This window comes from Mytilus edulis, chromosome 8 (genome assembly GCF_963676685.1).
Source record: "Mytilus edulis chromosome 8, xbMytEdul2.2, whole genome shotgun sequence".
NCBI lineage: Eukaryota > Metazoa > Mollusca > Bivalvia > Mytilida > Mytilidae > Mytilus > Mytilus edulis.
The window spans coordinates 50653010-50669385 of record NC_092351.1 but is presented as its reverse complement, the minus strand read 5'-3'; positions in this window follow the sequence as shown (position 1 = coordinate 50669385).

The window sequence follows — 16376 nt, the reverse complement described above, 5'->3', positions numbered from 1 at the left end:
TTTTCTTATTCAACTGATCAAACTATTGAAAATCAGAGAATGCTATGCTGTGGTGTATACTTTAAAGAAGAGATACATATATCATTCACTGTAGTAGGTAGAGTTAAACTCTTACAAAATCAGTTGCCCCACGAGAAATTGCCTAAAAAAGTGACATTTCAATTTTGAAATGGTTCTATTTACAGACCTACAAGTTCAAATTTAGTTTTTTTTTAAGGCAATGAGTATAAATGTTGTTTTTGGCGGCATGTACGCTGTCCGGTGTTGATAGCCGCCTTAATAATTCCAAAAACTACATTGTTTTATTAAGTCATGCGTGAGGTGCTCGGTTCTGATTGAGGACATCGTGAATGCGTGAGGGGAAGTACAAACATTTTTTATCAATGCTGATTAAAAACACAGATTTATCCTTATACTTTAACAGATGTAAACTGATCACTGATTCAATGAAATCAAACTATTAATTGTTTGTTCAATTTCAGAAAATGCCATTGTTCAAAGGAAAAAGGAAAAGAGGACTGAAATTGACTCTCTACAAAAATCCATGGAGATACAAGTTATCACCGCCCTCGAAGCGAACTAAAACCTCTAGGAGTAGTCCTGTCGTCAAATATACGTCACAGAGATCAACCCATATATTTAAGAAAAGTATATCACCGATCAAAACTTCAACACCTATATATATTACGCGTAATCTGTTCACCCAAAATCACGAAATTTTCGAAACAAAAAAGGCAGATATACAGAATTTATTATTCACGAACATCGATGATCTCGAGGAAGACCATAAGGAAGAGCATGTATTAGACAACGAAGAAGACATAGAAAAAGACCACGTAGAAGACATTGAGGAAGAATATAAAGTTTTTCAAAGTGCTTTAGATAAACTCTCAGACATAGGGGAAAGGGAAAGATTTGTGATTTTTTTTTTTCCATTAGTACAGAGTGGACGTTTTCCTTTAAACAACATTGCATTCGACCTGTTTTTGGACATTGTTGAGTGGTTTGAAAAGGACGAATCAAGACGAATGAGATACTCCTCAACATCTCTGCAATATTTTTGGTTATCGTTGACAACATTTTTTGTTTTTTTTCTTCGTAAAACATATTAAACCTAGGTTCCCACAATTTATTTCATTATTCAATCTCATAAATTTTTCTAAGCACTGTTTTTCATGAACATTGTAGCCTAATTTAGGTTAGTTTCAACGACTCATAGCTTGAATATACAGATATGATTTGTACTTCCCCTCAAGCATTCACGATGTCCTCAATCAGAACCGATCCCCTCACGCATGACTTAATAAAAAAAATGTAGTTTTTGGAATTATTAAGACGTCTATCAACACCGGACAGCGTACACGCCGCCAAAAACAACATTCTTATCCATTGCCCTAAAAAAAAACTAAATTTGAACTTGTAGGTCTGTAAATAGAACCATTTCAAAATTGAAATGTTACTTTTTTAGGCAGTTTATCGTGGGGCAACTGATTTTGGAGGAGTTCAACTCTACGTACCCTTGTAAATGATACATGTATCTCTTCGTTAAAGTATTCACCACAGCATAGCATTCTCTGATTTTCAATATTTTGATCAGTTGAATAAGAAAATGGAGATTTAGAAATGTACATACCTTTTGAAGCGGTGACAATTACTCCACTCAAGCACAACCGGAAAATCCTCTCACGGTTTTTATTGCAGAACCAAATGTTCTGCGTGTGTAGATTACCAGCCGTGAATAGGTAACAAGTAGACTTTAAACAAAATAAATGCTGTAAAAAGGCTTCACGTCAATGAAAGCCGAGGAAAACATAACACATACAAGTTAAAAAGTTGCTCTAAAGTATCAAATATGTTCAACATGCTACAATAATATTCAAACTTAAGGGCTAGAAGACAATGTCAAATTATATAGATTTCCTCCTTGAACAGTTGAAGAGCATGTTGTGTATTTTGAATGCTTATCCCAAGTTGTGCTGTTCCAATTGGATTTTGTATGAACATAATTTCCTTTATTGCACTGCTTGTATCTTCAAAAGAGTTAAGTCTAATGATGCCTAGATTATCTATACAGTTAATCGGGGTATTTGCACCGTACGTCACATCTAAGTATGAGTTATCATTTTGCGTTTTAAATGTGGACGGTTAAAATGTTTTTGATGTAGGTGATTCGTCTAGTATTTCAAATAAATTTTCATTTTCCTCTTCAGTTAGTCGTCTTTGCCTATTTTTTATTCTATTATCTGATGTCATTTCATTATGTTGAAATTGAGGTGTTAGTGTTCTTATGTGTCTATTCTTAAACTATACGCTAATCCGCCATTAAATATAAGACCAATAGATGAAATGATAACAAAAAGTATGATAACCAGTAACGTAATTGCTGAAATGACATAAAAATTAAATATCAAATATCAAAATATCAAAATGAACTTTAGTTACAATGTATCTTCACATTTCTTAAAACAACGAGTAATCCATTTGTCCTGAATTAGGAAAGTCGCTAGCAGTGTGTCGTAAATTTAAAAAAAAAATGGATTCTTATTTTAAAAAAATCTCGAAACAAACAAAACTGTTATTTATATTTTCAGTCTGTCAACAATAATTATAGCAAACTTCGACAGAAAATGTGAAGTGAGATAAAAGCAGTATCCTTTTAATTGAAATTCAACAGACATTGTTTATCAATAATGGGCGTTTTTAGTGCGTCGATTTCAAAGTAGATATCTGGTAAAATGTTTATATTTATTGAAAAGCAAACTGTTAATGGATTTTAAATAGTTACAGTCTATTTGGTTATTAGGGGTTGTTTGTTTTTTAGAATTCAATGAGTTATACAATATATGCCATTTAGACAGATATTAAACGAAGCCATATTTAACTGTGTTATTCAGATATGATACACGTTAGATCATAACCAAATGCAAAAATAACGAGCGCGTAGCTACGCTTAAGTAAAAAAACCAGGGCGTGCACATGAATTTTGGGAGAAAAATATTCTGATTCAATACTTAAAAGGAACTGTATAAAGCACATCAACAATTGCAGTGCTTCCTTTGATGACTTGTAGTTTGAGATAAGAGTGACAAAATTTCCTTTTTAATCAAATAGTATTATATTATTCATTTATTTTCTATTAAACTTTGAATATACTATGAACATTTGACTTTGATTGATATTGTAAATAGCAATTGAACATGGCTGATCCTATGTTTTAATATTCTGAATTAAAAGTGCCGTGCGCGAGCCAAAAATACCAAATTTAGTTTTATATCTCACAACCGACCATAACAATAGACGATTGCTATCATCTGATGTCTTTTAGCTTTTGATTGTGCTATTTTGAATTTTCCTTGGAGTTTGGTTTTTTCTTACTTTTTGCCCTGTCCACGCACATGGATATCTCACTTTAACCACAACAGTTTACCACATAAAACTTAAAATTGTATTAAAAATATCGTCAAGGGACAGCTTGAAGGATTGTTTATAACACAAATGAAAGATTAACATTTTGATGATGTAAATAATAAGTATAATTTGCATCCGATAGATCTGCAATGAAGTTGTCATATAAACATTCAAAAACCTATTAAACTGTTATCGCACCTAAAACTTTAGAAATATCTTATCCAAAATGGAACAATTTTGAAAAGTTCATAAAACCAAAACTTGGTTTTACCAGACATGTGTTTTCGCATAATTTTTTTGAAACACCGCAGTATTTCTCAAGTACCTGTGAAATTTCAATTATCAAAATATGATAAAGTCAAAAGTTCAAACTCACAGTACAATAAACCCTCATCAAATATAAAATTGGGTTGCTCGATTTTCTAAATTCAACATTTCAAATTGACGACTTACCTCTTTGACTATGACCATTTTTTTCCAATATGGCGCCTATCCGGAAGCTAGGAAGGCCTGCTTCTCCATGTCATCGATGGGGGCAGCCATCGTATTACTATAACAACAACAACAGCAACAGTAGAGCGCCCCTATGACAACATGGACAAAGGGAGATGATTTTGATAGTTTTGGAGGGAAAATTTGAAAACTTTTTTAATGAATTTTTCAGAAATACAGGATTTGCACAAAATTTTAACGCATCGTATAACTTATTACAATTTACCACTATATTTTTTATAAAATCAAAATCTTTTATGTAATAAAAGGGGTTTGTTGTTTACTGGGTGATGAATTATGGCTCATTTCTAGGGGAAATCACTATGATTATAGATAAAATACAAAGCCCAATATTTTTTCACATACATTATTATAGAAGAAAAAACCTGGGTGTAAGTTATTAGCAATCCATATTTCATTTTAAGCATGCAACCAAATACATTTGTTTTGACCCATGTATCACCATTTCATTGATGGCTGCGTGCTTTTTACTCGGAGCCCTACTTAATAACCAAAAAAATAACTTCGTACATTTCGTTTATTCAAAATAAATTTAAATCCTATTTAAACCTATTAAACTTTAAACTAAGAAAGACATTTATTTTGACAGAATTACGAATTGATGACAATCACCTTCCTTGCAATTGAAACAGGGAGACACAAAAACATCCCAGCTCCTGAGAGTATTTGTAAACTTTGTGAGAAGGCGATGAAAGATGAGATCCAATTTCTTCTTCTATAACATTATGATAAACAAGTTAATGTTGCCAGTTTACTGACACAGTGTCTAATTGATAGGCCAAATTTGACATTTATGGCATTATATCAATAGACAGTTGAATATATGCCTCAACATTTCTATATGTTATACGTCATATATACATAACTGCATGGGGATGTGGGTTTTTCCGACGTAGTCGGTATAGTTTCGGTTTGTGCCCTTTGAGCTTAAGGACGCTAAACTATGGCAACAGAATACGCATGCTCGAAAATCCTTTCTGTGATTGGACAAAATGCTGTCATGGTGGGTGATTTGGTGGTGTTTGAAAAAACGTCTCGTTAATTATATCGTGATGGAAAGCAAGTGAAAAACTATAGATATTTGAACTAGATTTTACAAAGATTTATATTTTTATTAAAATAATTGTTTTTCCAATAGCTCTTTGCATCCATGACAGCTGTTTATTCGGGCCAATTATATAAGTTTTAATGTAAACTTTGTTGTAGGAACGTACATGACTTTTAGAACGCACCTACGCATGTGAGATTTCCGCGGGGTTTTGATGAATGTAAACAGAAAGGTTATCGAAATGATAGTTTTAACATATACTCAAATTTAAATACGTCGGATATCTTTTTTAAAGATAGTTTTTGTTTTTGTTTGGTTTCTTTCGCCTCTATTTTTTCAAAATCTTATATTTTGCTCATTGTTTAATCATTTACTTATAAAACTTTTTGTTGATGTTACGAATAATTGTAAAGATAGTTAGTTGTCGGATCTTGTTTCGATTCAGAAAGTAGAAGACAGGAGTCAAAGAGGGTACTCCCTTTGTGTCGACTCCCGAGTAGGATACTTCAAGAAACACTTACATGACAGTTATCTTGATTCACATTTATAGCTTTGGTTCACTTCGTTTTCTTTAAGACACTCATCATCTGAAAGAAATTATAAAAAAAATCCTTTTCATAGAATACGTTTTAACGTTTCAAAGTTCAGGTTTTATTAAAATGTATTTGGGATGACAATTGAACTTGTAGAGCAATGATTTGTGCTAAGAACGCTGTAAATTTCAGATATCATTTTTTGTATCTACAGTAATCACAAGCTTATCAACATTGGGTGGGAGTTAATCCTCGTAGAACCAGCTCGTTGTTTTAGTCCTGTCAGTATGTTTTAAGGATAACTTTGGTTTCCTTTTTGCTTTAAACATTTAAATAACCAAGTTTACTTCTATCAATTTTATCAGAATGTTACTATATAAATGTCAAGTACAAAACGGTCAACAATTTTCGAATTGAAATCAAACATTGTGTCCTCATTATTTATTGAGGAAAGAACATTACTTTACGTATAATATGTTATAGTCACCATCCATGTGTCATTTGCAAAAAAAAGTTTTTTGTAAGTGTATGTTGGCCTAGTACCTTGTGATAATATGTATTCAGATGAACATATCTTAAGATGACAGGAACAATCTTCCTAGAATGGTACACAATAACATCGGTGTCTTGGTTTATTTATGAAATCAATTCCTCTCGTATACTCACTACGACATGATCTATCCTTTCTACTGATACCATTTCCATAAACGACATGTCCCTCCTCACTGCAGTGAGATTTTCTTTATAGATACAGAAGTCGTTAGAGACTGTTTCCAGAAGACAGGAATGTGAAAGGCTGATAGAACTCACTGTTACAATCAGTGTCTTGCAATGTTCCTGTAGGTGACCCAGAAACAATTAATGTAAAGCCTAATCAGAAATACATGATTCTCATAGGTAACAAGTAGCAATCATAAAAAGAAAAATGCGTCTACAGTTTGTCGAGGATGGTAAAGGGTTATTTTCGTACAACGTTTTCGGCCTGTATATCAAGTGTTTTGGTGTTTTGGTGTTTTATTTCTCGTTTTCTCTGTTTGATTCGATGTGCTTCGTGTTTCCCCTTATTTATTTTCCGTGTTACATATCAGTTATCTTAACATTGTAATTTATCGTGCTTGCATTTTTCCGCATTTTATTTTAAAGTAAATTGGAACTAATTCAAAGTTGGAGTGTTATAAAACCCTTCTGAAACTTCTGTAATCTAATAGAAATTTATGTATATTGTTATCATTCTACTTTCTATCATATATGTATGCTATGTAATAAAATCCATTAAATTACAATGAATAATATTTTTTTCCAAATTAGATGCAAGTAGCCGAGGCTAACAAGGTGACCGCAAGGTCTTCATGTTCATTAATAATGGTTACATGATCTCCAATAACGTTAGTAATTCCGATTTTATTTTTCGTGCTTCGGTTTTCTTGATTTTTCGTGCTACGTTTTTGCGATTTTTATTGCACGTGTTTCCATGTTCAGTACAACCCCCCCCCCCCTCCCCCCCCCCCCTTGTCACCCTCTTTGTCGTTCATCGTTTGTAAGATCAAACGCTACATTTGTTTCTAATTTCACCCCGATTAAACGATGTATTTGTTTTTACGTTGGTAAAAAAAGTCTGTTTACCAACAACATGTGCATGCATTGTTGAAAGTTGTTGAAAGTTCAAAACAGGGTAGGGTTTAGAAAACAACACAAAAACGCCACCCAACGTTTACAAAATTTTGATTAGAAAGAAATGCACTCTAAGAGTCTAAGAGTGCATTTCTTTCTAGCCAAAATTTTGTAAATGTAAAAAAAAACCTAAACAAAGTAAGAAAATGTGCTTTCACAGTTATAGAATATATCAATATGATAAGACGACATACATTACTAAACTATGTTAACAACTTCTACCATACAGCGATATTAATCAAAATAAAAAGATAAAATGCTTTAATATACTACGTTATGTTTAGAATAGTACGGCGACAGATTTACTATGGAATAGGGGTTTTGCGCAACATTGGTGAAGGCCGTATATACACAGTGACGTACAGTCTTAACCTTATATGTCATTTGGCTCTCGAGTAATTTTCTTTTTGGCATAATAGACTTTTTTTTTCTAAATTTTCCCTGAATACAAAATTTCTGACAATAACACAACGGACTTCACTGTAACAAATTATTTCCCAAGTACTAAACAACATACTCTGTTTTCGACATTATACTTTGTTTATACATACTAGCATGGAACATTACAGTAGCACAGGTATGCTCCTGCTAATAATTGGAAAAGTAGCCTTAGAGGTACCAGTCTTGTATTACAACTCCAGTTCAAAACATGGAGGGAAACAAAATAGTCCATGTTTTCGGATTTTTTTCTCTGATGGATTATAGGTTTATGCATAATTGAAACATATATATAGATTAAAAAAAATCTTGCATCTTTTGGGGAATATCAATCCAGGAAAGTGGAAGGATATCATGTTAATTGGAAGTGGTGCGGCCTAGTTAAAACAGCAAACATAACATAGAAACAAAATGTTTTTACTTGAGGGTTACGTAATTTTCTATTCTTCGTTGCATGACCAACTTTTTTTTAACAAATCACAATTTCACATTAGTACATACATGGTATAAACATGAATTTTTTTTTTCTATGTAGCATTTTTTTTCAAAGATCAGCTGTTTTGCATGTAAGCCTATGGAGCAGTCAATTACAAGACCGCGACCTAGTGTCCAGTTTTGGTTCACATGGTGTTCTACTTTGGTTAGGGGTATAGGGATTGAGATCCCACGAAGTTTGTTTAACCCCGCTGCATTGTTGCGCCAATACCTAGCTGGGAACTTCTGGCCATTGTCAGTCTTGTATGTTATTTATTTCGGTTCATTTATATGTTTAGGAGCTTAGTGTGACTTGAACTAGTATACATTTCTTTTTTGTTTAGGAGCAAACTGAACCCCCTATTGGTGACGAATGTTCTTGTTGTGTTGTCGACCGATTGATGACATTGTGCTGGTGTCTGTTCTGGTGTCGAGTTGTTGTTTCTTTGACACATTCCCCAGTGCCATTGTCAATTCAATTTAAAAGTCATGTACCGTATGGAAGGAAAACCAAACATTTATGTACTGTGTATGATTAACATCTTCCATACTTATCAAAAGCAACTCATTTGGCTATTTGGCCATGATGCTATTTCTGAATATGCTATGAGGGATTATAAACCAAGTAGAATTTAAACAGAACGAAAGATGGTAAACGTCCTCTTTGTTTCAAGATCAAATTGTCAAACATAAATGGTAGGGGTAAATAGGGCTACACATGCCTTTATATGGGTTCAGAGACACTGCATGGTGAAATATTATACACATGTATCCATCTAAGCTCTTCCTAAATATGCATGAAACTAATTGCAACTAGACAATTCGTAACGTTACATACAGAAGGATATTTCGGATGAGTTCCCGAAATCGCTGATAAGAGGGTTGTGGACTCGAGGTGTTAAATCACTTTTTTGCAAATTATTGTAATTGATTTAGTTTTGTTTTATTATATAGTTATTTTAGACTGTCAGATTGAATCCATTACTAGTCATTATTTACAAATTCTAAGCTGAATGTTCCGAACATAAATTCGAATTTATTTAGTATTTCCCTGGCACTTGAAGTGTTATACAGAAGGGGAAAAAAAGGTTAACAACTATATCTTTTTCATCAAATGAAACGTATTTTCTTACAAAAAATATCCAAAAATGATGTTTTTATCTAATTTCAATTGATGATACTAAAAACCCGTAGTGTCCAACCAATTCAAACGGAGAGGAAATACTTGTAACAAATAGACGAAGCACAATCATAATTTTTTTATTAATAACTATGAATGTTTCCGTATTTACATCAAATGAAACCCATAAATTTTGTAATATTTTTTTATTTCCTGAACTTTGTAATCAGTAATATACATTTTCTCATCAAAAGTATGGAAAGGATATTCCTGTATATTATTTTTGTTATGTTAATTGTTGAACAAGTTATAAGTCTTCCTGCTGGAGTTTGTAAAGAATACAAAAGGTAATATCTTGTTATTCATTGTATGGTATATTTAGTAGTATGAACTAGAGGACGAGAGATGTAAACGATCATCATGCAATAGAAGAAAACATACAAAGAATGTGTTTGCATCACGTTCGTAAAGTAATACATTGTTTCAACATTTAAATCACAATTAATAAGAAAATTTTGTCACGAAAATGAATGCCGCTTGTATTGTTATTATTTTTGAAGTAATTATAAAAGGTGAATTCATGGTTATAAAGCACCTCTGTAATAAATAGTAAAACGGATAGGTCATGCTAAACGGTTACTGTATATAAACTTCGGAATATATGAAAATGAGTCCATACATTGTATAAGTCACTGAATGCAATCATATCTGTTCAGCAGCCGGTATTACAGACATTATATGCTTAAATTGGAGCGAAATATTACTTGTTTATGATATTTATAAGCAGAAGTAGTAAAAGTTTTTATATTAGATTTGATACTTGTTCTAAAAACCATGTATTTTTTTTCAATGCTAAAATCGTGTACTATCCTTGACAGTAGATTATGTATAAGTAGTAAGATGTGGTATGAGTGCCAATGAGACAACTCTCCATCCAAATAACAATTTATAAAAGTAAACCATTATAGGTCAAGGTACGGCCTTCAACATGGAGCCTTGGCTCACACCGATCAAAAAGCTATAAAGGGCCACAAAATTACAAGTCAGTGTAAAAACATTCAAACTGGAAAACCAACGGCCTTATCTATATATAAAAAACGAAAAACGCGAAACACATATATATTACATATTTATTAAAGAAACGACAACTATTATACATCAGATTCCTGACTTTGGATAGGTACAAACATTTGCAGCGGGATTAAACGTTTTAATGGTATCAAACCTTCTCCCTTTTACTGAGCATGCTGAGACAATAGTATTAACATCACAACATAGAAAAAGCTGTTTAACTCAAATTCACCGAATTGACTTAAATTCTCAGATATGATTTATAACCTCATTAAGCGTATATAAAACTTACATAAAGTCTAAAATGAACAATTAGCAATTCATGGACTCAATAGTATGTATCCTAGACGCCATCAAATTAATCCTCGCGATAACCTCCGAAGACACCCAATGTTAATTTTACCCGATATACACATACCTATATATAACTAGATAGCGATCAGAATAATTGGATTATTCTACGTCTGTTTGATTTCATAATATAGGTTAAACAAGCATGTAAATAATCGTTTTAACCTGTATAAGAATTATTTGTTTGTAGATCAAACCGGTCAACCAAATGGTTTACCCTTGCTTCACTCTCAGTGTTGACATTGTTTTTCTTCAAATGGCTGAACACGCCGAGTTTCTGCGTAGCTAATCTATAGATAATGAATAAAATAGAAGGTCACATGAGTACCGTTTCATACAGGTCGAATTATTTACTCGCAAGTGAATAGTTCAACAGCGATGTTCTTGTGTTGACAACATTGAACCTAACTGTCTGCTTAAAGGGAATTATTTTTTTCACTATGTCACATTCATTAAATTACACAATATAAAATCATTATTTTTTTATGTTGCGTAGCTAATGACCCATTAAGAGGTTTGTGTGTTTTACCATTTTTAACAACATCGATTTATTGTCATTGTATATTTGAACATAAAGATATATCAAGAATGTTTCGTGAAAATTGGTGGCGTTATTACCCGTTTTTATTATTTCGACGACATATGATGATTACACAATGTCATAAAAGTGCGTAAAATATATGTTTTAGACTTGGTTGTCAATACGATGACATCCCATTACATCGTAAATTATGCAAAATATGCAGTATTTCAATAAAAGCTTTTAAATGTTTAAAAATTTACTTTAATAAAAACCTCACCGGTATTTATTTTTTTTGTTTCTTTAAAATTACATCGATTCTCTGCAGTTTTTTATGTGAATTATTTGTGTTTTATTGAATTCAGATTTGTTTCCATTGGTACGTTTATTAAATGTTACTTTATTTATTTTTTTTATTCATAACGTTTTTTATTTTATTTTGTTGGTTCTTTTTCCATTTGTTTTTTTAAGTTAAATTTGTTTTGGTTTTGTTTGCTTGCTATTTTTCATTTGGGTATATACGTTGTACAGTAGTCTGTTCTGTTCGAAGAAGGGTTAAGATGAAGACAACAAATCTTACTTGTATCTTTCTGAGATCTGTTATTAACAAAGGAATGGGTTATTTGTATGACGCAATTTTTATGTAGTCATTTTCATCGCAGAGCAGACGGAAGTATCTTTAAACATTGTTAGAAGTCGGTATAGAAATCGTATGAGAATTATTTTTTCTATTTTATTTCAGAATATTACAGAAGTTTTATATGTTCAGTGTGTGAATTGTCCTTAAAGATAACCAATAGTATATATAAATGCATAGTATTACTCTTACCACCGTTTGTGTGAAATAATTTTGCGATTATGATACTGTATCATTTATAACGTGTTAATAAGTAAACAATTCAGTTAATCGATAAGAAAGCTAACCAAATCTTTTTATTTAGTTTTGAACACAGTAATGCCAACAAGTCAGTTTTAGTGACGTTCTGTTGTAACAATTATCACCAGAGGAACGGAATCTGTGTTGGTAAGATTACAATACTGTACAGTATTCGTACAAAGTCGCTAGAGTATAATACGATTATACATTTATTTTCCATGCCCTAGGGAGATATGAAGATTTGTTCACCTAATGAAATCTTATTTCACGAGGGCAAAACCAAGATAAATGAATTTTTAATTCCACTGCCTGTAATTTTGTTTTTACTACTAAACATGAAATATTAATTTACATAATTGTTTTCTTATCCGTTGTTTTATCATAACTAAACACAACATACACAGTGATAATTAGTACACGTACCTAATAAAAGTTAATTATTTATTCATTTCTGTTTGTTGTAAGAACCATTGAATTGTATAGAAATTAAAACACGACCAAACTTTTTAAAACATTAATCGTGGGAAACGTCGCACAAGGCTCCCGACGTGTAGAGGGGAATATGATACTCAGAAGGGAATATGAAGTTTTGTTCGACATCACATGGGATAGTTTCAACCAATCAAATCTTTATTTTGCTATCAAAATCAACATGCAGTGGTATTACATATGATGTTCAACGCACTGTACATAATTTAATTAAAAAATAATATTGATGATTAGTGATTGTAATTAACAACTTGAGATAAATGTTTGTTTTGTTTATATATTTTCATGTTGGAATATTCTGCCTGCGATATTGTATGAATGTTTCAAGTAATAACTACATGTAATTGTTATATTACAAAATGAATGAACATTTCCCCCTTTCAGCAAACGAAATTCCAACTAGTTGGTGCTCATTGGTTTCTATGCATAAATGATATTGAGGAATTATTCATTTCCTATTTACGTACAGGGCTAAAATTAAGCGTAAGATACAAAATCGATTTCCGGTGTTTTCTATAAGTCTAAGAAGACATTGTTAATTGTTTTACCATTCTTTTTGCCATATATAAAAAATGAACACCTTTCGAATAAAGATAAACTCACAAGTTTTCATTTGTTTCCTAGTCGACAAAAAACATACACATGTAATAACTTTAAAGTTACCTTTCAGCATGTCCGATTGGCTATGAATCGAAGGGAGAAATTTGTACACCATGCTTGGATGGACTTTATGGAAAAAGATGTGCAGAAACATGCAGTTGTGACACTACGGAAAGGTGTATATCATTAAACAAGAAGTCATTTATGTTGATTCTCATTAATGTATTTATCACCGCTTTATTTAAACATGTTAGAAATATTTTCAAAAGAAAAATAATAGCGGTTATCAAAATTTACGAAAAAAAGAGTTATGATGATCGTCCACGGATCGATGTCAATGTCAATTTAGGTTCTTGACTGACTAACAAACAAACAACGCAAATAATAAATACCCTTTATAATTTAATTGTAACGAATCACCATTAGAATGATCAAAGTGCGATAGCAATATATACTTGGTTATCGTGCTTTTGAAGATTTATATGCATTAAACATTGCTAAAGAGGGACGAAAGATTACAGAGGGACAGTCCAACTCATTGCTCGAAAATAAACTGACAAACTGACTGACTAAAGCATGCAATTGTTTAGCTATTAACTTTTTTTTCAATAATACCCGGCGGTAGCAAATATAAATGAAAATGATTTGTCGCATGGTCAAGGTCAAATCTTAGTTGAACTGTTACATCAACCTAATTACAGTTTTTTACTGTTTAAAAAAGTAAATTACAAATGCCTACAACAAAAGGACGTTTCATGAACTTTGTTTTTTTGCAAGGGCATAGTCATCGACCTACAAATATATACTTGTATGTTTGTATGTGACACTTTGATGTCCAACAAAGATACATTACAGTTCTATAACGTTATCAAAGAAAATTTAGAATGAATATTGAATATTGTCTCCTAGGCAAAGTTACATCATTACGTTGTGTGCGTATAAATTCCTATACAAAAATACACTGAAACATGAGAGTATTCACAGCTACAAACAGTAGTTCGTTAATTCAAATAACAACCAATCCATTCTATATGAACAAAACTCAAAAATAATTCTATTTTGTTTTATCACAGGTGCGATCATGTGAAAGGATGCATTGCATTAGATGGTAAGAAATCGTTCTGACCTTCATATATACATATGCATACATCATACTTTTCAGTAGAATTTAAACAAAAAAAGATCCATACGATTGAGAATGGATTTGGGGAATATGTTAAAGAGATAACAACACGACCAAAGAGCAGACAACAACCGAAGGCCACCAAAGAAGCGAAAAATCCATAACCCGTAGGTGGTCCTAAACCGGCCTCTAAATTAAATTGTTTACTTAGTCTAGTTCAGTGAAAGTGGACGTCACACTTAACCCAAAATATATATAAATGAACTTAAATTAAAAATATATTAGACTAATAAAGGCCAGAGGCTCCTGAAATTAGACAGGCGCAACTATGCGGCGGAGTTACACGTGTTTTGTGATGTTTTGTGAAATTTCCAGCATATTGAATAGCATTTCAAAAACCTCATTAGAATATGATTCATTCTTTTGCCAATGATTACCTAGAACTTCATTATTTTTCAATTATTTAAATAAAAACTTAGGTCCACGATAAGCCATTAATTTTCTAGATAATGTTACTAATCTGCAATCAGTTCCATCTTTATGCCTAATATATCATATACTGTGTTACAACAATGACTGTCGCATACAATGTTATTATATCGACAGCAATGTGTTAACAAAATAAATAGACATGATATGTAAACAAGTCAAAAAAATTAACTTAACTGTTGCTCAGTATCAAATCAATATCTTAATTCATTTATCATACTTCTGTATGTATTCTCTTTTTAAAAAATCGGGTCCGTAGGTGTCCTGTTGCAACGATAATTTGCTGTCCTATCCAATATATCCAGATTTTCTAGTGGCAGTCAACATTTCACTGATCATCATCCCGGATGTCCTGTATTACAATACTTACTTATTGTATTTATTGTTTACTTGTTCTTGTCCTGAACACCCATGAAACATGTGCCACTGGACGTTAAGCAACCAACATATAATCAATCAATATTTTTTAAATCCAAATAAGATAAAATCACTATCAATACTATGGAAATTGTTTCAAAGATTAAGGGACCCATTTTAACGGAATGCTTCTTGTTAAAAGAAACCGACTTTTTTTTACAGTTGCATAACAGTTAAAAATGTAAACAAACTATACTAATCATGGTACTATGGTCGGGTTGTTGTCTCTTTGATACATTCCCCATTTCCATTTTCAATTTTAATCAGTTGAATATAGCTTAACTCATCAAATCAATACAACGCAGAAAAGAAGTAACAAAAATACAGAACCGATGTGACAGTGTATGTATACATCCCAACAACACATACACAAAGTACAGATCTGAGAGTACTAGCAGTTACTTATAGCTTGTTCAACGCCAGTAACAACTGATACAAAAGTCATGTAACAAATATGTAATTATGATTTTTTTTTGTCACATACATTCAGACATACATGTAAATTTATTGATTGCAGCTGTAAAACTGATAAGAGTTTGTCCAATTTTAATATTTCAAACATAGCCATGTCTGAAATAGTTAAAGAGCCGTGGTTTAGTGGTAAGTGCATCGGATTACTAACACAAAGGTTCCTGTTCGATTCCCGTCTAAAATGAAAATTTCAGGGACTGAATTTTCGGCTCTCCTTTGACACCATTTGCGAGTATGGTCTGGTGAAAAACGATGATAGTCCGTCGGAAGGGGACGATAAATGGCTAACCCGTGTTAAGAGAGAGCCATATCTCTTGCACGTTAAAGACATCCTTGTAGATTTCGAAAAAGAGCAAGCTAATTAAATGTAGGTAAAAAAAAATCAAGGTAGCACTCGCACACGCAAAGTGGAAAGGGATTAATATAAGTTGCAAAAATTGTTTCCCAATCCACTTTAAACAAATATGTTTAAACTAAATAGTTTTCGGCACATACCGTGGCAATGGAGAAGGGTATAGCACATAGGCAGTGTTTTATTACACATATAATAGTTTCGAGTGAAGATGGGTAAGAACACATATACACATATGTACAAATGTATTCCGAAATTTGTGTTAAACTTTGCTTCTAACAAAACAAGAAGATCGTGTATGTACATTTTAGTACATGTATTAGTTATTTTGTCATATAATGAACGTCGCGCAATTTCACTTTCATCAATATGATTTGTTCTATCCTGTTTTAGAAAAGACGGAAACGATCG